We start from the raw sequence: 26,001 nt of genomic DNA, 5'->3' as shown, positions 1-26,001 counted from the left end.
ACAAAATTATACGGTCTAAATTATATCCCATTACTTAATTCAATTAAAAAAGACTTGGAGGGATTGGGAGGGAAGAGGTTCTCATGGTTTGGGTGTATAGACATTATTAAGATGAATGTACTACCTAGGTTGGTTTTCTGTATGTCTACGATTCCGATCTGTGTGCCTGCAGCTTTTTTCTGGTCCTTGAAATCAATTTTTATAAGATTTGTATGGCAGGGGAAGTCTTCGAGATTAGCATATGAAGTTTTGGTTAGTCCGAAAGAAAGAGGGGGATTGGGGCTTCCTGATCTGAAGATGTATTATAATGCATGTGTCCTGATTAGACTTTTTGATTGGACGTACGGGGAAGGTGTGAAAAGTTGGGTTAATATTGAAAAAATGTTGGTTGGATTGAATTGGCAAAAGTTTTTGGGCTTCCAGGGGTATCTAGAGAGCTGCCAAAATTAACTCCCTTTCGGATTAAAAATATAATTAAGGTTTGGGATGGAATTAATAAAAAGTGGGGTTGGTCTGGGGGAATATCTCTTTTGTCACCATTGGAGGGTTTCTCTTTTTTTCAGCCAGGTAAGGAAAAAGGGTTTTTTGGCTTATTGGGGAGGAGAGGAGGGGTGGTCTTAAGGGATATTTTGAAGAATGGGAAAATTAAATCTCTAAATGAGTTGCGAGAGGAATTTGGATGATTCTCATTTGACTTTTGGAGGTATGCCCAGTTGAAGTATTTTTTGGCGGAGAAGGAGAGAACCTCTTATTGTAGAGTTGAGTTATCTGAGTTTGAAAAGTTATTTGTTTTGGAGGCTCCTCCTGTACATCTAGTATTGTTCCTGTATAGAGAAATGAATCGGATGGGAGATGGGAATTTTCTGGGTTACCTGGATAGGTGGGAGGAGGACCTTGGCATCTCTTTAGATAATAATCAGAAGAGGAAGTTTTGTGTTTTAGCTCATGCTACGTCTATAAGTTCTAGAATAAAGAAAATTAATTTTAAATTGTTATCTAGGTGGTATAGGACGCCAGCTAAATTAGCTGTAATGTTTCAGGGAATTAGTGATAGATGCTGGAGAGGGTGTGGGGCAAAAGGTACACTGATACATTTGGTGTGGGAGTGTCCGGTTATTTCGGGGTTTTGGAAAAGTGTGTTGGCATGTATTAGGAGATTGTGTGAAGAAGAGGGTGATTTGGATGCTGTGAAAATGTTGTTGAATGGAACATGTGCATCTATTGGTAGGTATAAGAAATCTTTGATGCCTCAATTATTGATTGCAGTTTGATTCCGGTTAAATGGAGATGCCAGGGTTCTCCATCCCTTAAGGAATGGGTTGGAAGAGTAAATACGGTGAAATGGTTGGAGAATCAAATTGCATTGCAGCGGGATAAGTTAGAGGGTTTTAACGTCAAGTGGGAAAAATGGAGTGAATTTCAAGGTACAAAGAAATATGGGGAGATGATGGAGATGTAGGAGGAGTTCTCTGGTGAATGTAAGGGGAGATTATAGGAGGGAATGGAAATTTATAGGATGTATGAATTTTATGGTGATTAAGGAACTTGTGGATAATGAGATATTTTTTGTGTGTTATGTTTAATTTGAAAAAAAAGGATTGATGCAATGTATATTGTTGTTGGGATCATAAGATTGGAATGATCATGTTTTCCGTAATAAAATAAATTGTATGAAAAAAATAAATAGATGATATATTGCAAATTAGTAAAAGGAGTTTCAACATATCTCCATAAAGGTTCCTCAAGTGCTCTTGCTGTGAATTTCATTCACAGCACTAACAAAATATCATAATCCTGTATCTGGGTTCCATTGCTTTATACAGGTAGTACCTTGAACTAAAGTTGAACTTCATTATGTAGCCTCTGGTTGGCCAGTTACTAAAAAGGGAATGGGTGTCAGCTGGGAACGACTTAGAGGCAAATAGGCAGATGTAGCAGTTCCATGTATTTAATTAATTTAAAAAATGTCCAATGAAAGAGCAGAATTTACTGTATGTCTACATACACTTTTCAAGCATTCCCCTTTAAAAACTAATTTAAATTTTTAAAAAAGTAACATATTCCAATTAGTGAGATCACATCACTGTAGAGGCAGATTTAACTCATTGTTGTCTGAAACAGGTTTCTCAAATCATGTGTTTATGCAGTCATTGGTATTGCAAGACTTTACAGAAAACAAAACGAAAGTTTCTGTGGAAATCAAACAGTACATGTTCTTGTTTCAGCCACCAAGGTAAGATAGCATTGTGCAAGAAGTAGAGTTACTTATGATAGACATATCTATGACTCTGTGGGGGTAATGTATACCTGGGTGGATGATAAACATGACTGAATAATAAATATGTACGAGTATAGTATACTTAAAAAGAAGAGCTTGTTTGGTTTGTCTGTTTTTAATGTCTTTAATGTCTGCTATGAATAAAGAAACGAGTGAAGCCTGTGATGGTGTGTAGTTTGTCAGAGGTAATATTTTGGCTGGAAGTAAAGGATAGGGATTCTCACCGCGCTCCACGGAATTTATTTTTCTGCGATTCTGGACGGAATTTGGCGATTCCGTTTCGTTGCATCGGAATGGAATTGCCATAGTGGAAATTCCGCGGAACGATGCTTAATTCCAGCGGAATGCAGAATTTTGTAAGCCAATCACAAGGAAGCCCCTAGAAGCAGAATTTCTGCACCAATCAGAGGCTTACAAAAACCACCCAAACGGATTTCTGCATGAAAATCTGAATTATTTCAGCACCAATTATAGTGTTAACAAAAACCAATTGATCCTATGTTAGCAACCCGCTCCCTGGCTATCTCACCTATACCAACCATTTTTTATAGGTCCCAAAGCTTACGCGACACCTCCTGCGGCGCAAAAACCACTGCCATGGGACCACTGCCAGGTCCCAAAGCTTACGCGACACCTCCTGCGGTGCAAAAACCACCGCCAAGGGACCACTGCCAGGTCCCAAAGCTTATGCGACACCTCCCGGGGCGCAAAAACCACCGCCATGGAACCACTGCCAGGTCCCAAAGCTTACGCGGCACCTCCTGTGGTGCAAAAACCACCGCCATGGGGCCACCGCCAGGTCCGAAAACTTATGCGACACCTCCTGCGGCGCAAAAAACAGCGCCATGGAACCACTGGCAGGTCCCAAAGCTTACGCGATACCTCCTGCGGTGCCAAAACGACCATCATGGAATCACCGCTAGGTCCCATGGCGTAAGCGACACCTCCTGCGGCGCCAAAATGACCACCATGGAACCACAGCCAGGTCCCATACCTTACGCGACATCTCCTGTGGCGCAAAAATGACTGCCACGGGACTACCGCAAGGTCCCATGGCATAAGCGACACCTCCTGCGGCGCCAAAACCACCGCCATGGGACCACCACTAGGTCCCATGGCTTAAGCGACGCCTAATGCAGCGCCAAAATGACTGCCATGGGACCATCGCTAGGTCCCATGGCTTAAGCGACACCTCCTGCGGAGCCAAAAAGACCACCAATAGGTCCTATGGCTTAAGTGACACCTCCTGCTGCAAAAAAAAAATAAAAAAATAAAGAAATGCCCGGGGGAACAGCCACTAGGTCCCATGGGCCACCATTTAGCATAAACAAGGGTTCATTTGCGATTACTTTAATTTTGGCAATGGAATTTAGCGCTGGCGGAATTCTGCAATTCTGGCGAAATGGAATTTGCTCATTCCGATCATCCCTAGTGAAGGATGTAAGTTGTTAACTGAGTTGTGTTACAAGTCAAGCCATCACACATAAATTGTGTAGAGAAAGTACACGTACTACAGCCAACTGAAAAGCTGCAAGCAAAAATCAAGTCATGCGTGATTTTAACTGTCCAAACATTACCTGGAATATTGACGCCACATATTTTAGTAAAAGTGGTATCAACACTACAGACAATTTATTGAATAAATCGGTGCCTGGTACCAACCAAGAGAAACTCTCTGTAAGATTTGGTCACTTCAAATAGACCCAATATTGAATTAGAGTCGCAGGTATAGAATCACTTGGGATGGCAAACACAATACATTAACATTGATACTGTCATTTGAAAGAATTCTGGGCAAGAGGAAAACATAAAACTATGTGTTTAGAAGAGATTTTAAAGGTAGGAGAAAAGATAGGTATATTATAAGGAAAACAATGAAAAACAAACACTGATTTTCTATGTGCAGTGTGAACTCCTTTACAATATTCTTACTTAATTATTTATTTTTGTTGTTATTAATATTTGCAAACCTCAAGACCCCTTTTCTTACTGCATCTTTTATTTCTTCTTCCCCAATAGATTTGTGAGCATCAGCTGGCAAGGACAAGTGACACATGATTATGAAACTAGCTAATCAGTGACTTACACATGTTGTTAAAAAGAACATTTAGTTACCGCCTTGGCTGCATTTGTAAGTCTCTGGCAAGCTAATCGCAACCACTCGATCAAGTGCCATTTCAGTTTGCTGTTTCATTATTACCTATGGGGGGGGGGACTATGCTGGTGAACCTGTGCATGCCTGGTGTCAAACATAACATTGCACTTATGGGATAAGGGAAGCTAACAAGTAAAAATGTATAAATGTAAATTGTTAATTGAATTAAGACTTCTAATTGGTTGCAGCATAAATGTACATTCTGAAAACTCCAGTGGCATTAGTGAACAATACATTTAAGTCTGGCATTTCTTGTTAGAGGGCTTAATTTTACAGCTTTCGCTGTCACTTAAGTACTGGCAATAGCCAACAAGCCAAAACCTGATGAATTCTGAGCCGTGCCAAATCATTGCTCATTTCAAGTCATGTTAATAACTTGAATTATTGGAGATTATTTGCATACACAGTCTGAAGGTTATATTCTCCAATGTCAAACAAGAGAAGCCATTTGTTATTTTTAACCAGCTTGTCATTTAGCTATTATGAAGATAAATAAGATTTGCTAATACCGATATCCAAAGGCAGGTACTTCCAGGTAACTCGCAAAATGCAAGATCACATTAATGTATTCTATTATAGTTTGTAAACAAAAATTATGAGTAAATGAATGCCCTGCAGATGTCAGGTAATTGAAAGACCTTCATGCCTCCAACAGAGTGATATGATTCTATTTATTCCATATGCCATCCAAGAAAACAAACAGAAAGCAAACAAAGAAACAGTAAACAAAGTTCATGTGCTAATATGAAACAGATTGTTAATAAATCAGAGAGTAATCTATTAAGGTTAGTCTTGGAAGTGTGCCTTAAAAAGTGATTGAAGTTTTATGATACCTGAGTGGCTTAGTTTGGAGTGAAGCCTAATTATCTGGATCTTATCCATAGGCATTTGTGCCCGAGACTTATTCCTGGAGCAGATGGGGGTATTCATTCAGGAATGACTGCATTTGTATTAATTTGTTTCAGCATCCTAAACGTTTTCTCACAAGAAGTCTGATGTCCCAAAATTGCCAGTTATGAGTTGTAAAACATGGGGGCGAAAAGAGAAAAGTCAGAGATGCGTGAAACTCAGCCTTTTTGTTCTCCTTGTTTCAGATCTCTAATACAGTGTATAAAATCAATTAAAATGTAAGAATCCTAAGGCTAAAAAAAAGTCTAAGGATGTAATTATACGTCTTAAGATGCTTGAGCCTCTCACATCTCAGAGTTAACAGGATGAAGGCGATATTGATCTACCATTTTTACAGAGTGACCTATAGAGTTCCATATTGTATCAGGCATCCAGCAGGTACTTTGTAGGAATACCTGCTGTGTTAAAACAGAGTAATTACCAGTGATCTTGGTTTGACATAACAGGTAAAGTCATATTTCTTTATGATGGCACACTGCTAGACTTTTTGTAAGTACTAAAGTTCAATACTCTTAAGCAGTAGTAGCTTGATTTGTATTGCCCTATTGATTCTTATCTACCACAAATCCCTTTCATTGTTTCTACCACCTGCATAGAACACTGTAGGGAAATCTTGCTTTTGTAATTTATTCCTCTTTCTTTTATTTACTGAGATGTTTATACTTCCTAAAACGTTAGTGCAGTAAAACTGTGTTCAGAAACCAAAAAAGTGTTCAATTTATCTGTACACACCACCACATTATTTAGCCTGCTTGGTGCACCACTGGGCATAAATCACAAAGGAGTTAGGCTACCTTCACACTTATCCCTACAATTTCCAGCTGTGTATTCCTGTGTTCTTTCTGTATATAATATAGACCTGAATTTGACCAGTTTTATTTTTCGTAGATCATACAGCAAGAAGTTTTGAATCAGGATGATACAATTTATTGGCTAACTTAAAAGAAAAAGAGAGCACTTTTGGCAGTGTAGCCTTTGTCAGACTTCAATCCTGTTTGCTTACAAGCTGAGTAGACAGCTATATACTGTACGGGCAACATCAAAAGGGGATACATAGATTTTTGTTGCAGGCATAAATACATACCGGTAAACACTGTACATACATAGATCATAAAGCTAACAGTTTGGATGCCACCCAGGTCAAATAAAGAGCAAAAAGTACTGGTCACTTTCTGGTTTCTTCTTTTAGAAATTTGAATGGTAGGCATCTAACTGAAAAATACTGATTTGGTGTTTGATTAATCAAACTTTTCAAAATTTCTATAATTAAACAATGCTTTTAAGTATCCATAACAAAGAACTAAACGAACAATAAGTAGCAAGTAGTAGCAAGAAAGACCCTACCCAAGTGCCTCAAGGGGTACACAATAGTTTAAACAATAGATGGGTCAGCACCACTGTAAAATGCAATTAAATTCTTTTAGCTGGCAGCGTATTCTTTTATGGGATAAAAAAAGCTTTAATCACATTTTATAGTGGTGTCCACCAATCTGTTGTTTGGTGAGAGGAACTTTGTAGACTCTTTCCTCAGATCAACAAAAAAACAGATCAACGTTACTAGATTGACCATGATTCAGAAAATAATTTTTCTGCTGGACAATCAGAAACAACTATTATTTGAGTTGTGTTATGATCAGGCTTGTTGATAAATATTGGTGTATGCTGTGTAGGAACAACTGACACTTGGAAATTTGGGACATAGCTGCTGATCAGGGAAGGACACAGCTGCGGCTGTGAGTGGAATGCAGTTGGTTATGAGTGCAGGACATGGTTGCTGACTAATGGGGGGAGCACATCGCTCACATGGAATGGTCCAGCTCAGACTTTTCTCCCTGATTTGGCTCTGTTTTCTGCTGCCCCAAGCTCCTCCTCCCACTACTCTTTCAATCAGAAGTGAAAGGAACAATAGATCAGATGCAAGAGCCTTTGTGTGTGTGTGTGATAGTCTGGAATTCCCATTTGATTGACTACTTTGTGGTAAATTGATTATAACTGTTGATCACTCAAAAAAGGGTACAAGCCTTAAGTCAAGTCTAACAAGCTATTTTTTTCTGAAAACATCCAAACATTTAAACAATACTAGGTCATATTTTGAAAAGTTCTATAACCAACACCCAATGTATACCCTAAAAACATGTTTTTTTTCATAGTAAGTACAGCTTATCTCCACTTTAATAAAGTATCTGCACTGGCAAGCTCACTGGACACCCCTGGTCTCTGATTTCTGTACTTTTGACACTCATCAGGACCCATATGTTGTTTTATTATTATTGTTTGTTTTTTTTATTTTGTTTCGCGTTTGGCCTTTTACTTTGACCTTTCTTCCCTTACAGGTTGGTGGACTCTGATGGACTATTGCTGGTTTAGGGTTTGGCAGGGCCCCTGGAATCTCAGTAGGGTGGTCTTTGAGCCTCCATTTTCCAGGTCGAGATGCAAGTGCTATGCATCAATTTCATGACCCACAAAAGCTAAAAAGTTTCACCTCCAAAGGCGGCTTCGGCAGAGGTGTACATAAAATGTGCCAACAGAACAAGACATCAGTGCATTAGGCAGACACAATGGCCCATATCCTGGTAACTTTTGTCCTGAGTTTCTCCAAGGAGATATTTTCAAACCTTACTGATAAAATGCATTCAAAGCTCCAAGAAAGGAAAAAGAAACTTAAAAAACAACTATAAAATCCTAAATGCAAACAGCTGGTAAACAAGGCATTTTTTTTCACACAAGCTGTGATGAAAGACTTCTGAAAAGCTTTATATTGTTGCTGGCTAAAAGCTGTATAGATACTGTACGTTGGGTTTACAGAAGAACAGTTTATTTGATAGTTATTGTTTAAGCTACAGTATTTTTTATATAACATGAAAAAATGATTACTGGGAGGAAACATGGGAGAAAAGGTTGGTTGGACAAAGGCCAATAAGTGAATATAGCCCAAGTTTTATCTACACCCCCCTTTCCAAAGTCTTTATCCCCCATGAAAGCTGGTTCAGCGCCTATAATCATGGTGTTCTGCTCACTGAGAAATACAATCCAGATAGCCTATTCTGCAAGGGAGGAACAGCAAAGATTACACCTGTCTAATGCTTGGGTCATTGTTTTTTCCAAAAGAGACATGACCAAATATATATTTTTTCGCTTGTTTACCCAAGGTTCCTTCATCTACTTTTAGGAATTGTTGGAAAATCAGATGATATTTTAGATCACAGTCATATAAAAATACAGAAAATGTTAAAATTCTGAAACTTTCAAGCACCAATGTATATAGATATACAGATAACACATTATACTAACATGTATACTAACATGTATACTAACACATTATCCAAAATCATAAACTATGACAGATTATCTAAACACTGTATAAGATCTTTGTAGCCCTAAGGAATTTCGGAAACAAAGAACCCAGTCCAATTCACCATTTTCTCTACGTTTTCTCCTAGGTGATATTTTCACATTATAAATAAAATGCCTTTTAAGCCATGAGCAAGGAAGAAAATACTCTGAATATAATTTTGACAGTACTTTTTTACCTACTTTTTGGTATTTTTTTTTTCAATTGCGGAGTGCAACATTCTCTCCTAGGAGAAAACTTACGAGAAAATGTCAATTGGATAAGGCCCAATCTACGTTGTCCTATTTTCTAGGATATGCATTCTATGTCTGTACGTAGTATGGCATTTATTAGATGCAAGACTACATTTTTTGGAAGATGTCACTAACCAATACAATTTGAGCTACAGTTCTTGAACTATGAGACAACTCTGTAATTCCAAACAAAAGAAACAAAGAAACAAAGGCGGTAGCCACAATACTATAAGTAGAAATTAAAATAAATAAACAAAGGCGATGCTATGTATCATGTATGCCCTTCAAATTTGCAGCCCCTAAAAATGCCAGCTGAGAAAGCCTTAAATCTAGAAATTTTAGACAGACTATAGTGAAAACTTTGCAGTAATTTCAGGGTCGCCTCAGTTAGGGACACACTAGTGGAGCATCTTGTGGAGTTTCCACATGTGCGTCTCCATTCCTCTGTTTCTAAATTGTGATTGAAATCTTTCCCCCGGGAATGTTTGGATCTGTGTTTTACTATCTGAATCTGAAACAATGAAGGCATCATATATTTACGCCACAGCCTTCTAAAAAATTGGTTCTCTGAGCAACTTCTTTCAATTGCCATTCTCTGCTCAGATACAGTGCCTTGCAAAAGTATTCACCCTCTTGACATTTTTCATGTTTTAGTTGCTTCACAACCTGGAATTAAAATGGATTGTTTGAGAGTTTGCACTTGACAGATTATGCCTACAACTTTGAGGATGTATTATTTTGTTTATTGTGATGCAAACAACAAATAGGACAAAATAAGTGAAATCTTAAACGTGCATAACTATTCACCCCCTAAGGTCAGTACTTTGTAGAGCCACCTTTTGCCACAATTACAGCTGAAAGTCACTGGCTACATCTTGCCAGTTGCCACTGGGATTTTTGTCTATTCTTCAAGGCAAAACTACGCCAGTTCCTTCATGTTGGATGGTTTTTGCTTGTGAACAGCAATCTTCAAGCTTCACCACAGATTCTTTGTTGGATTGGACTTTGACTTGGTCATTCCAACACATTTAAATATTTCCCCCTGAACCAGTCAAGTGTTGTTTTAGCAGTTTTCTTGGATCATTGTCCAATCCTTGCTGTTGAAAAACATCGCCACAGTATGATGTTACCTGCACCATGTTTCATTGTGGCAATGGTATTCTTGGGGTAATGGAATGGTTTTTTTGCAGCAGGCATAGCATTTTCTTTTGTGGTCAAAAAGTTCAATTGTAGTCTCATCTGAGCACCTTCCTCCACAAATTTGGGGAGTTGCCTACATGCTTTTTGGCAAACTTAAAATGTGCCTTCTTATTTTTAACACTAAGTAATAAAAGGTGAAAGATTTATGCAATCTGAAGGGAAACCAGATGCTGCAGAAAAAAATAGTTTGTTATCTAACCAGGCATGGAAAAAAATGAGGCGGCATGGTTTTTGAACACAGTTTTACTGTGTTAATTTTATGCAATGGCTTTTTTTTCTGCCTCCTCCATAAAGCCTAGTGCTATGGAGTGTACAGCTTACTGTGGTCCTGTGGACAGATACTTGAGTCTCTGGTGTGAAACTCTGCAAGTCCTGTAGGGTTACCTTTGGTCTCCATGTTGCCTCTCTGATTAATGCCTTCCTTGCCTGATGTGTGAGTTTTAGTGGGTGGCCCTATCTTGGCAACTTTTTGTGGTACTATGTAGTTTCCATTGGAAGATGGTGGATTTGATTTTACGCCGAGATTTAAATATTTTTTTTTATTTATAAGCCAGCCCTGACTTGTACTTTTCAATGTTGTCCCTGTTTGGAGAGATCCTTGGTCTTCATGGTGTTATTTCTCTTTCTTAGTGGTGTTGAATCCTTTGGGTCCTTTCTGAAAAGGTGACTGATCATGTGACACTTAGATTGCACACAGATGGACTTAACTTTACTAATTATGTGACTTTTGAAGGTAATTGGTTGCACCCGGACTTTTTAGGGACTTCATGGCAAAGGGGGTGAATACATATGCACATGCCAATTTTCAGTTTATTATTTTTTATAAATTTGTTTTAAAATATGGTGTGGCTGTGTTGTACGGGCAGGTAGGAAAAAGGTGTCACATTCATGATCATGCAGCTGCCAGCACTTTTATTTTTGGAGCAAATTATAACAAAAAAAATCGCAAAATAAAACAAAAGATAACAGAAACCCTAAGCCTGTTGGGCTTCCGAGTCTTGCTCCCTATCTGGAAACCTGACTATGCTAGTCAGAGTAAACAAATGAAAAAATTATTTTGGCCTACCAGCCCACACACAGTTCAATAGTCCCAGAAGCTCTCGCTATGTCCACTCTCTGGCTTAGCATCCATAGTCTGACTGAGGCCTAGTTCACATCATTAATGCAGAATGGCCATGTGATTGAAATGCAATGAGCATGATCACATGCCATATGTGCCTCTGTGCGCTGCGTTGTTGATCCCATTCACTATAGTAAATGGGTCAGTGCTGCGCTTGGCCAAAAATGCATGCAGCAGTGTGATAGCGGAACGCACTACTGCGCAGCGCATATGATCTGAATGGCAGAAGTGCTATCTATGCACTTTGCATTTTTTTGCGAGTCTCACAACATACGCGCTGCCGAAATGCACATAGCAGCTTGTATGATGTGAACTAGGCGTAGGGGCAGCTAGCTACCATTTCAGTTTGCTATTTAAGCTGCAACTGCTCTACCAAAAGTGGAGGGTGGGGTCAAGTGTCCCACCCTCTCACACTTGACCATCTCCAGACTCCCATTTCAACTAGGTTTTGTTCTGGTTCGATAACAAAGTTTGCAGCATCAATCCTATCTGGAGCTGTTTAGCAAATAACCTGCCTGCTCTTTGCCTGAATCCAACTTGCAGGTATCTGACATCTGTTGTGACGTGAACCAATGTGATAATGGATAACCCTGTCACAATTTACATTTTTCTTCTTTCACTTCACTAACTATTTTGTGCAGATCCACCACATAAAATAAGATTAAGAAACATTAAAATTACAGATTAGAATGTACCAAAGGAGGTACAAAGCAAAGGGAGGATAATACTTTTGCAAGGCACTGCATTAACAATAAATAGTTTCCTCCCCCACTTCATCTTCTGGCACTGTAAAGATGCTCCCCACCCTATTTTTAGGTATGTTTTTACAAGTAAATGGTACATTTCAGTGGACCAGGATCAATGCAACTTTATGTTTTGAGGAACTGACCAGCCACCATGCCAGGATCATTTGACATTTAAAGGAAACCTAAAGTGAGAAGTATATGGAAACCACAATTATTTACTTTTTAAAAATACCAGTTCTTTGACATCCTCTTTGGATGCAGTAGTATCTGAACCACACACCTGACAAGCGTGCAGGTAATCCAGTCAGAAATACCTAGTCTGCATGCTTTGTCCAAGGCCTAAAAGTATTAAAGGCAGGTGATCAGCAGGACCGCCATGCAATCTGCATTGTTCAAATGAAATAAATATGACAGCCCCCATATCCCTCTTACTTCAGGTGTGCTTTAACCTTTTCCGGACCGGCCACCTACCCCCCCTTAAGGACCAGGCATTTTGCGCGGGAAGGGGGTGCGCGCGTTTGGGGGGGTCAGGCGGCCGGATCCCGTGTGTGGCTGGCTAGAGTGGTGTCCCCCATGGTGGCCTGTGCCTCCCCCTTCTGCCCGCAGCCTTCACTTACCTTCCAGGCTCCAGCGATGAGCCGCACGGGACCCTCTTCTCCGGCCGGCATCTCCCTTCTGTCTGACGAGCAGTTCCGGGTCGCGGCTTGATGACGTCATCAAGCCGGGACCCGGCGCTGACGTCAGATGAAGCGGAGATGCAGGCCAGAGCGGAGGGGGGCGCCGATCGTCGCTGGAACGGCAGGGAGGTGAGTGGATCCTCTTCTTTCCCCACCTGCCGCCGCAGCTGTCAAACAGATCACTACGATCCGACGGCGATCGTAGTGATCGTGTGATCAGCAGCCATACGCGATGGCTGCTGATCACTCGGGGGAGATGTCGGCTGTCATATGACAGCTTAATCTCCCCCTCCGGGTGCGCACGATCGCGTCGGGAGCGGAAATTGCGGGCCGGCGTAGATCCTACGCCGCATCAGGCTAGAACAGCCACAAGTGCGGCGTAGGATCTCATTCACATGGTCCCGAAAAGGTTAAAGTAAGAAATTTTGCTTTGTTTACTTTTTTCCCATCCACTGACATTCTCGGAAACATTCAGGATTTCAACATTTGCACTGATAATAACAACTCTGCTGTTTGCAGATTTCTGTCACTTATTTCTTGTTTTGACCTTGTGCAATGGTCCTCTACAGGGACTCACATTGATCACCACACTCTTGACTTAGCAGCTTCTATTCCTTATCCAATGTCAAAAATTCCACTTTCCCACTCACTTGCAGAAATTTCAGCAAAGAGCCATTATTTTAGCTATATTTTGCTTTTGGTGAAACCTGTGGTGTTGATATATTGAAAGCATTAGGTTTATCAGTGAACTGTTACCATTGTACAAAGCTGTAGAAACTGGAGGTAATCACTTTGCTGTAAAATAAAAGCATACAAGCGCTGCCTGCATTACGTGTATTTTCTGGACAAAGGCTGCACAATTATGTGGATTTTCTGGTGAAGCTCTGCGCAATTATGTCTCTTGCTGTCTGAAGGCATCTGCCTGCTGTCCCTGGACCTTTGTTGTTTGTGGGTGGGGGCAACATTGTCTAATTGCCTCTAGGATTGCTTTGCGTGTGTTTTGGGAGAAAACTTGGGTCCGCTGTCTTTGCGTTACATTGGTAAACTACAGTTAGTTCCGCCCATATCCTTTCATGGCCACACCCATTTTTTTGCCACGGCAAACTCCTGTTCTGTTACAGGCCCACCCAATCAAATTGTGAACCCAATGTGGCCCTCCAGTCCAAAAGTTTGCTCACGTCTGACCTAACCCTACTCTTAGGGCTGGTTCAGACGGACGTTTGGAGGCGTCGCGTTCGTTGGCGTCGCGGCGGCAATGTGTTCGGGCTTTCAGCAGCGTTTGCATTGCGTTCGGATGCGGTCGCGTTTTTCTTCCCCTAGGTGGACATTACCCGTCGCGGTTAACTGCCCCTGGAAGCAACATGTAGCTTCCAGGGGCTCCTTGAACGCCAGTGAAAATTGGGACCCGAACGCCGCGTTCGTGCAAACGCGCGTAAAAGCTTGGTACAAACGCTCCCATTCACTTGAATGGGAGCGTTTAACGCCAAGCCCTGAACGCTGGCAGTAAACGCTCTGCAAGCATCCGTCTGAACCAGCCCTTACACAGAACCCTTCCTCTACCAATGCTTAAATCTAATGCCCCCCTGGTGGTGTCTAACCCTAGACTCACCCGGTGGTGCCTAACTACCCCCCCGGTGGTGCTGAACCTTAAAGGCCCCCCTGTGATGCCTAACACTAAGACCCCCTGGTTTTGCCTAATCTTAACCCCTACCCCCTAAGACCTTCCCTGGTGGTGCCTAACTTTAACCTCCCAATGCCTAACACTATGGACCCCCCACCACTAACACTAAAGACCCCCAACGCCCCTCTCACTCACCCCCTAGGTGACACCTAACCCTATCTACCATTATCCAGGTAAAAAGGGCGCCTGATAAAATAGCAGGTGCTGGGCCACCTGCTATGCAAACTGCAGCTACAGCTGCTTTTGCTGCAGTTTGCATAGTGGGCAGCTCCAACTCCCACTATTTTATCAGGATTCCTTTTCAACAGGATGTGTCTCGCACACTTTTCAACAGACAAACAGAAAGGGCAGGATGTTCTGCAAATACACTTTCGCCGTTAGCCAGCCATTCAGTTATAACTTGCTAATGATACCATCATATAGACATTTAACACATCTTATCCTACTCTTGGGTAAGCCTCTTCTTTGTGACCCTTTAAAATAAAATGACTGGACACACTGTCATATTCCTTCAGAAAACCAATCACAGCACACTCACAGCCTGCTTTGTGTTTTGTTTTGCAATAGCACCAAGCTTTCCTCAGACACATCAGACTCTCAACAATTGTTGTCTCAGACACAGCACAGCATTGATTAGTTGTTATCTTAGCAATCAATGTATAATTTACATTCAGAAATAAAATAGGTCTCCAATTTAGATTCTTCCTGACATACTTTTGAGACAAGACAGACACTTTATGCTGGAAGCCTGTTAGACAGCATGGGCTTAATTTTCTGCTGCTGTCACTTTTTGCACACTACAAAAAAGTCTTCTCCTGGATTTGCATTGCATTGCCACTGCAATTTTTTCGTAATTGTGGGAACCGTTGGTGTAGCAATAAAGGTGGCAGTAAGGCCCCTGGAGCTGAGGAGACCTCCTCCAGCTGCTGCATTACCTTTTTACTGCTGCTATATTGGTAATGATCATCTTTGTATGTGCTTTGGCTTTGAATAGTAACAATAACTATTCTATAGCGCTTTTCTCCCATAGGACTCAAATCGCTTAGGCTCTCTCAGATTCAGTAGCTGGTAGTAGGATGAAGTATTCACACAACAAAATTATATTTCTGCAAATGCCAAACTGAACAGGCGGGTTTTTAGTCAGGATTTAAACACGTCCAGAGATGGAGAATAGTGATAATCATTTACAAACCATTCATTTTCCTCTGTTTCCACCTCCTGCACAGCAATTTCACTTGTCATGTTATACTAATCGTTTGACTTATGCTACGTACATACCATACAATGTTCTGGCAGATTTACCTGCCAAATCGATTTTTTCCAACATGTGTGATCTGAATTTCAGTCAATTTTCCAAATGATTTTACGATTGATTTCCGTTCACTTCTATGGAAATCGAACGGAAAAACTATCGAAATTCAGATCAGTATCAGTACCTAGCATTAGTGAATCAGGGCAAATGTCTTCACAACACAATACTAATACCTCTGCTGAAGAGAAAAGTAGCATAACTTCAATATTCTGCTTCTGGGACTGGCTTTTCTGGCTTTCCAATTAAAATAAAATCACATGACAACTACTTTCTGAGTTAGTTAGAAAGCCTTTAAACAAGATATCATCACTGAACTGCATTTGTGTTTCAAGGTCAATTGTGGAACAGGTAAAACATTATTTTGAAACATTAACATTTTAGTAGGAAAAAAACAGTTTTTAAATCCAGAATTGAGTAATATTGTGGCTGTTTTGGGCTTACCATTTTTTGGGGTACCAAAGCCCCTTCCCTTGCCACAGAGCTCTACAGGTATAGACAAGGGGCTTATCCGTACCTCCCACTGCCCAGCAGACTGCAGGTGTAAATATTACCATACATATAGTAGTTGGCCCGGGGGTGGGGGGAGTAACTTAGGTTGGAATCTGGAAAACTTTTAAATATCAAGCAGGCTTCTGCCCCCTCCTCCCGGGATTCAATGGAAATGAACACATAGGATCCTGACTGTGCACTGATGATGGAGGCTAGTGACCAAGGGCATAACAATAGACTCCACCCCCACAATCACAGGGTTAGCAAAAACCCACATCGAGGCTGATCAGTGCACTCTGGACCATATGAAAAAGCAAGCAGATACTGTATATGGTAAAGACAGAGGGGACATCTGACGTTTGCTAACATAATTCAATTTGTATATGTTTGTGTATGTTTATTACTTATGCCAAACTCTTTAACCATAGCATGCAAAGTAAGTGCAAAGAGACATACATCCGAGGAGATACTTTTTCATCTTATGTTTAAAAATAACTTTTCAGCATTCTGCAACTTAAAAAGTACCAAAAAGTAGATGAAAAACTACTGTCAAAATATATTTTTTATATTTGCTTGCTGTTGGCTTAAAAGCTACTTTATTGAAATTATCACCTATGAGAAAACTTATAGCTGGAGAAAAAATGAATTGGATTGGGCTCACAGCATCAAAGCGCAGGGGGAAGGAAGGGGGGGGGGGTGATTGCTTGGTATTAGTAGTACCCCCGCCCCACCCCCCCCACCCCTTCCTGGGCACAAGGAATCCTGATGGATGTTTTCCCCATCAGGGGTATACACTACAGTACATGCTCAGTATACATTAGGATTGAGAAATGGATATTTTGTTGTGACATTTAATTAATACTTTAGTTGCAATTTTGCAGGTGTGATTTGCTGTGGCCCGTTATGTGAACTCTAAAGGAATGTTTATGTTTTTCCAGATTACAAAACAGGCAATGTAAAAAAAACAAAAAACAATTAATGACTCAAAGAGCACATCCTCTAGTCATTCATGGCATTATATGTAGCATTGATTGTAGAATGCCAACATTATTGTCCTCCTACTCTGTAATGCGCTTGAAGTATTATTTTGTGACATAAACATCTTGTGAACAATTAAGATCATCAATAGTAATCTACAATTGAAAGAATTGCTCGAAAGCTGTTGAAAACACTTTGGATGGTAAAAGCGAATAATTGCAAAGTATTATTTTACTGCACAAAAAGGCTTCCTCCCAGTTTCTGCTGCTATGTATATGTGTAGTAAAACAGTTCACTGACAAACCTCAAGCTGTCACCATTTTAATGCCATAAGTTCAAACAAGAACACAATCTATCAAGCATACAGCGGTGCATAATGATGATCGTAATCTGCTAATTATGATCACGCAAAATTGCACATAAAATTTTGCAGCTATGGCCATACGTAGTTGCAATTTTGTAATTGAATTGATTTGCGTGCTCCATTCGTATTTTAACATAATTTTGTGTTGACTTTAGCAATTAATAGCAAAGTCCCATAAATGCTACATATGTTAAGGAGAATGGTGGGAACAATGGAAAAAATCAAAAATACCTTGTAGTTTTTTGAGAAAATCTACTTAGAAATTTAAAGGAAAAATGTTTTAAAGCTCAGAAAAATGTAATTTTACCAATTTTAAGAACCATTTTTCCTTTGAATTTTTGATGGCCCCTTTGTTTTTCATAGAAATGGATAAAACAAAGGGAAAACTCACAGATTAAAAATATGTACATTAGAAAAAATCTTTAAAAATACATTTTATTTTTGTCCTCCGTTAAAATTCATATCTAATAATGAATACAGATACTTGCATGCAATATAGACAATAAGAAACCTAAAAAATAGTTTCTTATTTGATAGTTATGAAGATGTAGAATAACTAAATCAATATTATGACAACACTACAATGCTTATTACCCTAGCAATGGGTCACATCAATTAGGCAATGTGTGCTATACTATCTGCGGTAGTGATGGTAAAATTGCCATGCGCAGGAAGTGCACGGCAATCTGACCGTAAAAATTCTGTACCCCTAATTTAGTAAGGTCAGTAACTGCAAGTTGCAATCCCTTGCCTTAAGTTCCTTCAGGGCTTCATGTACAGTGGCTTGCAAAATTATTCGGCCCCCTTGAAGTTTTCCACATTTTGTCACATTTCTGCCACAAACATGAATCTATTTTATTGGAATTCCACGTCAAAGGCCAATACAAAGTGGTGTACACATGAGAAGTGGGACGAAAATCATACATGATTCCAAACATTTTTTTACAAATCAATGACTGCAAAGTGGGGTGTGCGTAATTATTTAGACCCCTTTGGTCTGAGTGCAGTCTGTTGCCCATAGACATTGCCTGATGAGTGCTAATTACTAAATAGAGTGCACATGTGTGTAATCTAATTTCACTACAAATACAGCTGCTCTGTGATGGCCTCAGAGGTTGTCTAAGAGAATATTGGGAGCAACAACACCATGAAGTCAAAAGAACACACCAGACAGGTCAGGGATAAAGTTATTGAGAAATTTAAAGCAGGCTTAGGCTACAAAAAGATTTCCAAAGCCTTGAACATCCCACAGAGCACTGTTCAATTGATCATTCAGAAATGGAAGGAGTATGGCACAACTGTAAACCTACCAAGACAAGGCCGTCCACCAAAACTCACAGGCCGAACAAGGAAAATGCTGATCAGAAATGCAGTCAAGAGGCCCATATTGACTCTGGATGAGCTGCAGAGATCTACAGCTCAGGTGGGGGGATCTGTCCATAGGACAATTATTAGTCGTGCACTGCACAAAGTTGGCCTCAATGGAAGAGTGGCAAGAAGAAAGGCATTGTTAACAGAAAAGCATAAGTCGTCCCATTTGCAGTTTGCCACAAGCCATGTGGGGGACACAGCAAACATGTGGAAGAAGGTTTTCTGGTCAGATGAGACCAAAATGGAACTTTTAGGTCAAAATGCAAAACGCTATGTGTGGCGGAAAACTAACACTGCACATCACTCAGAACACACCATCCCCACTGTCAAATATGGTGGTGGCAGCATCATGCTCTGGGGGTGCTTCTCTTCAGCAGGGACAGGGAAGCTGGTCAGAGTTGATGGGAAGATGGATAGAGCCAAATACTGTACAGGGCAAACTTGGAAGAAAACCTCTTGGAATCTGCAAAAGACTTGAGACTGGGGCGGAGGTTCACCTTCCAGCAGGACAATGACCCTAAACATAAAGCCAGGGCAACAATGGAAGGGTTTAAAACAAAACATATCCATGTGTTAGAATGGCCCAGTCAAAGTCTAGATCTAAATCCAATCGAGAATCTGTGGCAAGATCTGAAAACTGCTGTTCACAAACGCTGTCCATCTAATCTGACTGAGCTGGAGCTGTTTTGCAAAGAAGAATGGACAAGGATTTCAGTCTCTAGATGTGCAAAGCTGGTAGATACATACCCTAAAAGACTGGCAGCTGTAATTGCAGCAAAAGGTAGTTCTACAAAGTATTGACTCAGGGGGCTGAATAATTACGCACACTCCACTTTGCAGTTATTGATTTGTAAAAAAAATGTTTGGAATGATGTATAATTTTGGTTCCACTTCTCACGTGAACACCACTTTGTATTGGTCTTTCACGTGGAATTCCAATAAAATTCAATCATGTTTGTGGCAGTAATGTGACAAAATGTGGAAAACTTTAAGGGGGGCGAATACTTTTGCAAGCCACTGTACTTCTTGCTGAAAAGTAAGTCCTAGTATGATAAAGTATCAGAAAAAAAAATATAGGATGTCACTAGCGCTGTGTGTAGTAATTATCCTACATCATCCAGTAAGAGTAATGACACTTGAGAATGTACTTGTAAGTATAAATGTATTTTAATGGTATTCTAATGGTATTTTTAGAAAATGTAAAAAACTTTTATTAACAATATTTTTAATGGTTATCTGTAACTTGCAACTACAAAAAACCTTGTGTACAAAAATGAGCAAAAAACATATGTTTTGTGTAATCACATAATCTACTTTTCTATGCATCACTTTAATGTATACATTGCACTATGTGGTAAGATCTTTCAATTTTGCCAATAAACATGTTTTAAAAAAGTTGAATGTGATTTTTTTTCCTTTATAAAAGAACAAATGTCAGCTGAAAAAAATAAAAGTAATGTGAATGTGGTTTTAGGACTCATTTGTATCTATGAAATTGTATTGTATTGTATTGTATTGGAGAGGTGGATGTGAATGGTGGGGAGACATTGCACATTGTTAGCTGTTTTATAATCTGGATTGCAATGAGCAAAGGGCCATTGTTATAGGTAGAGGAGGACTGTTGGTTCTATGTGGTGGTGTTCACAGCTGTAACACGCTTGTGGGCTGTCTGTAATTTTAGCAGCATTATCAAAGGGTGAGCATTATCAAAGGGTGAGAGGCTGTGATACTTGGGTGCCTGCTGGTGACGATGTTTGTCAATGGACTCCACTGGCTAATTTTCTTGGGATGTACTGGTGCACAGTGGTGGGATATAAACTGTTGAAACAGCATTATGCTATATTTCTTGTTTTTTTTTGCTTGTTTTGAGGTACACCCCGAAGGAGGGATTGGATTGGTTTCTACGCACACGCATAGGCGCAAGCTCCAATATTGGACTTCAAAAATCAGCTGACACTGGTGCACACAGGAGGAGGAGAGATGATATGTCTGGCGAAGCATATTACAGTGAATCAGTTTCCCATTAGCAGATATGGAGGCATATACATGCCATTCAAGAGCATCCTCACATTTCTCTACATCTAGGTCCGGATGGTGATCAAACCACTTGAGCTTGAAAGAGTCAAAATCCAAGTTTGCAAGCATTGTTGTGAGAGATGAGTATTGTGTGGTGATTAAATTTCCCCTTCCCTGAGTGCGTAAAATACCTATGATAGGGAAATCAGAAACAACGTATTTTCTGGATCCCAAAGTGTGCATGCCAGCAATGCCTGCGCTGAAAATACTTATAAAAATGTGCATTTAAAATACCATGCTTGGCCTGAAATTGGTCAAATGACAGAAACGCCCATTGTTCTAACATGCGAGAAGTCTATCACTCCCACTGCTTGCCAAATTACATTTAATTTAAAAAGCAGATCACACAATAATTGTTTTCAGCTTTAGAGGATCAGTTTACTTACACTGACAGTGGTGTAGCATTTTTTTGCCAGGTTGCGAGGTTTGCTTTGCAACTTAATTGCATATAATAAGATGAGTGCTGAGGACTTCAATAATGCAAGAGAAGTGCCTTGCCAACTTTATTAACGGATGATATTGTAAACAGAAAATATTACAAAGACACTTCATGCAGCTCACTTTTAAAAAATAAAGAAAATGAGAAGTCTATTCAAAGACAAATGTAACAATATAAACATGCAGGCCAGACCTTAGCAAAAAAAAGTCAAACTTTACTAGGCTATTTTTGGGCAATTAAAGTAGAAGTTAAATTGGTGGCCACCAATTTAACTTCTACTTTAATTGCCCAAAAATAGCCTAGTAAAGTTTGACCTTTTTTGCTAAGGTCTGGCCTACATCTAAGATTGTCCAATGGATTGAAAATGCCCATTGAATTATTTAGTACTTTTGATAGCTTTGTTCGCGCAATGATTACATTTTGTGAAAAAAATATCCTTGACAAGTTTATAGTGTAAAATATTTTATGACTACAAGTACAACTATGTCAACTGTTTTCTAAATATGTAAAACTTTCATTCTGAACCTTAAACTATTATTTTTCTATGTTTGGCAATAATGTAAGCTTAATTTGTACAGCCCGAATTGTCATGTTGAAATGTCAACAGCCCAAATTATTTTAAATAATAGTCTTTTTGTAAACAAAGGGCCTGATTCACAAAGTGGTGCTAACAGTTAGCACGCTGGTGAAAAGTCCTTTATCACGCCTAAACTCAGTTTAGGCATGATAAGTTTAGGTGTGATAAGTTTAGGCATGATAAGTTTAGGTGTGATAAGTTTAGGCATGATAAGTTTAAGCACCAACTGGGTTAGCACCGCAGTGCACAGCTGATCAAAAGTTTTGAGCTAGCAAAGTGTGGTGCACTTCGCATAGAGTTTAATGGCGCTGCTTTGTGTGCGGGACTTTGCGCGCGCTCTAAACTTATCTAAACTTATCATGCCTAAACTTATCACTCCTAAACTTATCACGCCTAAACTTATCACGCCTAAACTGGCTTTTCACCAGCGTGGTGCAATGGTTATCACGCCTAAAGTCTCTAACTGGGTTAGCACCGCTTTGTGAATCGAGCCCATAGTCTTAAAATGCTTAGATTGCAGCTGAGATCTTTGAGAAAGACTGGAAATATGACTTAGGCAAGAAGAATATATGCCAAAAGCTTAAAAAAAAATTTACATTTGTAAAATAAATATGGAAATAGAACACTGACTAAGCAATCAAATTAAAACTACTTTAAACATTTATTTAAATAAAGCAGCATGCAGTTATAACTTGAAGCAACAGTTTTCTCAAAAGCAATTCAGCTGTGACATATGATTAGAGATGGGCCGAATGGTTCGCCAGCGAACGGTTCCAGGCGAACTTTTGCGGAAGTTCGGTTCACCCCCATAATGCTCCATTAGGGTAAACTTTGACCCTATACATCACAGTCAGTAGGCACATTAGACTACACTCACTTCTGCAGCCCCATCCCCCCTTATAAAAGGTCAAGGTTCTCCGGCCGTTTTACTCATCTGCCTACAGTAATTAGTGAAGGGACAGCTGCTGACAGACTCTGCTAGGGAAAGCTTAGTTAGGCTCTTGTAGGCTTGTTAGCTTGCTCCTGGCTGATTGTTATTCCTTAAACAGCACCCCACAACAGCTTTCTCCTTCTCCCTTTATCCCTTCTCCTCTTCCTCCTCCTCCGGAGGAGGAGTATCTTGTCTTCCAGGGATTTGTAGGATGACAAAAGCATGCTCACATAAATTGGCCAGGAATCGAACCCAGGTCAACTGCTTGGAGGGCAGCTATGCTCACCACTATACCACCAACACTACAGGCTGAAGCCAGCCTAGCTGGCCTGGGAAGGATGAAAAGCTAGGTGGCTATGCAACCATTCCTGCTAACCTAAAGCTTACTTGTGTCTTACAACACATTGGCTTAAAGGATACCACAACCGGGAAAAAATATAGCTGCAGTGTGTTGCGGGTTTTAAGTACATACCTCTGGTCCTCCTGCCCCCCCTCCGTCTGCCGCCGTTGGTGTTATATTCATGCCGGTGTCCGGCCACTTGCTTGACCTATGAACCGGACATACTGCGCCCTGTGCGCACAGTATGTCCTCCCCTGTTCACTTCTGGCCGGCGCATGCGATCGTCTCAGAAGCACGCTGACTCCTCCGTCTAGTCTGGGCTGCGGGTGCGCTCCATTACACCAAGCGTCACGGAGGGGGGGCAGGAGGACCAGAGGTATGTACTTAAAACCCCCAACACACTGCAGCTATATTTTTTCCCGGTTGTGGTATCCTTTAAGACTTTACCAAGTCCAATGCTCCAATATGGGGAAGCTTCTCTGTTTGCTGGGTTTTTTTTTGTGGTGTCACAGTTCACTCATCTTTTCAACTACAATAAAGTCCCAGGAGTAGTCTTAGCTACCGTAATATCTATGTTATGGCAGGGCCCTTATTATACTTTCTCTTACAGGGCTATGGAAACTGTTTTGCCCATGCGATAAAGCGAGGTGCAAAAATTAAATCATGCCTAGCAGAGGAGGGTTTCGATCCATCAACCTCTGGGTTATGGGCCCCGCACACTTCCGCTGTGCCACTCTGCTTACATTTGTATACAATCTTCAAGTTTAAGAAGGGTACATTAGTTGAAATAGTACACTCAATCTCTGTTACAGGGCACTCACCTGCATTTAGACCCATTGAGTTATACTCCTGTTGACTGATGAAGCGGGACACACCTAAGAAAATATTGTTTGAAGAACACTACCACACTAAACCCGAGGGTTATAATCTCCTGCATTTTAGACCCATTGAGTTATACTCCTGTTTGTCATGAAGGAGCGGGACACCTGCGAAACGCGTTGCACTAAGTGGAGTTAAATAAGAAAAATTTTGTATTGATATATTGTGACTCAATTGAGTTTTATATTTTTGAGGGAGGTAAGTCCACCTAAACATCCCCCTCTTTTAGACAGTTTTTAAACATTTTTATTCTACTCTGGCGCCTCTGTACACCAAGCTTTGCTGAAATCTATGTTACAGCAAGGCCCTAATGACACTTTCTCTTAAGAGGCTATGGCTGCTGATTGGCCCATGTGGTAAAGCAAAGTGTAAAAAACAACGTACACCTAGCAGATGATGGTTTTGATCCATCAATCTCTGAGTTACGGGCCCAGCACACTACTGCTGCGCCTCTATGTTACGGCAGGGCCCTTATTACACTTTCTCTTACAGGGCTATGGAAACCGTTTTGCCCATGCGATAAAGCGAGGTGCAAAAATGAAATCATGCCTAGCAGAGGTTGGTTTCGATCCATCAACCTTTGGGTTATGGGCCCAGCACACTTCCACTGCACCACTCTGCAGTCTGCTTACATTTGTATACAATCTTCAAGTTTAAGAAGGGTACATTAGTTGAAATAGTTACACTACAATCTATGTTACAGCAAGGCCCTAATGACACTTTCTCTTAAGGGGCTATGGCGGCCATAGCCCCTTAAGAGAAAGGGCCCAGCCGGGATGGCAAGATGGCGCCATCTCAAAACAGACACGCTCACAAACAGCCCCCCCGAGCGAAGATGCCAGGCTTGAAAAATACGCACATAAGGATAACAGGTCAGTAAAGGGCAGTCCATTGAGCGATCCGCCGTCACAAGCGGAAGCTCAGGAGGGAACTCAGGGGGAACAAGTGGAGGCAGCAGCCTCTGGCCAAGATGGCGCTGAAGCTGGGATTGCAGAGCGGGAGTGGGAAACTGACAATGTGTTGGAAGTACCTGCTGCAGTCAATCAGATTATGTGCACCGAGGAATCACACAGTGCCCCAACCCCTAAAGAACCCTCACATTCTGGCGGCAGTTCAAACCTGCAACGCAGCAATATTCTCCGTATCACAGCAGACTGGGGGTTTAAAGGAAGAGCTGATTCTTATACGGCAAGATATGTCAAATATCAGAGCGAGAACTTCTGAATTAGAATCTAAAGTCAGTGAAGTAGAAGATTCTATGGCCTCGGCGCTGAGAGATCTTAAAAGAGTGATCCAACACTCCATAGCTAACACTGACAAAGCCGATGACATAGAAAATAGACTGCGCAGAAATAACGGGATGATCGTAGGCCTACCGGAAAAGCCTACAGCTTTTATAGAACAATAGCTGATAGAAAGCTTTGGCAGAGAATCCTTTTCCAATGTATATGCAATTGAGCGAGCGCACCGTGTTTCTGCACGTCCCCCCAAACCAGGGGCAGCTCCAAGACCTATTCTGGCGAAACTATTGCACTATCAGGACCGAGAAGCAATCCTCAAACATGCATGTCTCAAGGGCAATATTAAGTATGGGGACCACAAAATCTCCTTTTATCCTGATTTTTCTGCGGAAGTGCAGAAGCAGATAGTCTATAAAGCAACGTCTTCAAAAATTACAGTTGCAATATGCCATGTTGTATCCTAAGCTGAAAGTTCTTGCAATTAATGAAGCACACTTCTTCCTGTCCCCTAAGGAAGCCATGCTATGGCTTGATCAAAACGAACAACATCTTGCTAATAAACCTACATTGGCAATAGAGGGGGCATAATTGCCACTTTAAGGTAAAATCTTATAAAGGGGGGAACTCCTGCTCTTTCCTGTCTTCTCACAAGT

Source organism: Hyperolius riggenbachi, chromosome 5, assembly GCF_040937935.1.
Source record: "Hyperolius riggenbachi isolate aHypRig1 chromosome 5, aHypRig1.pri, whole genome shotgun sequence".
NCBI lineage: Eukaryota > Metazoa > Chordata > Amphibia > Anura > Hyperoliidae > Hyperolius > Hyperolius riggenbachi.
This window is presented reverse-complemented; position numbering follows the sequence as displayed.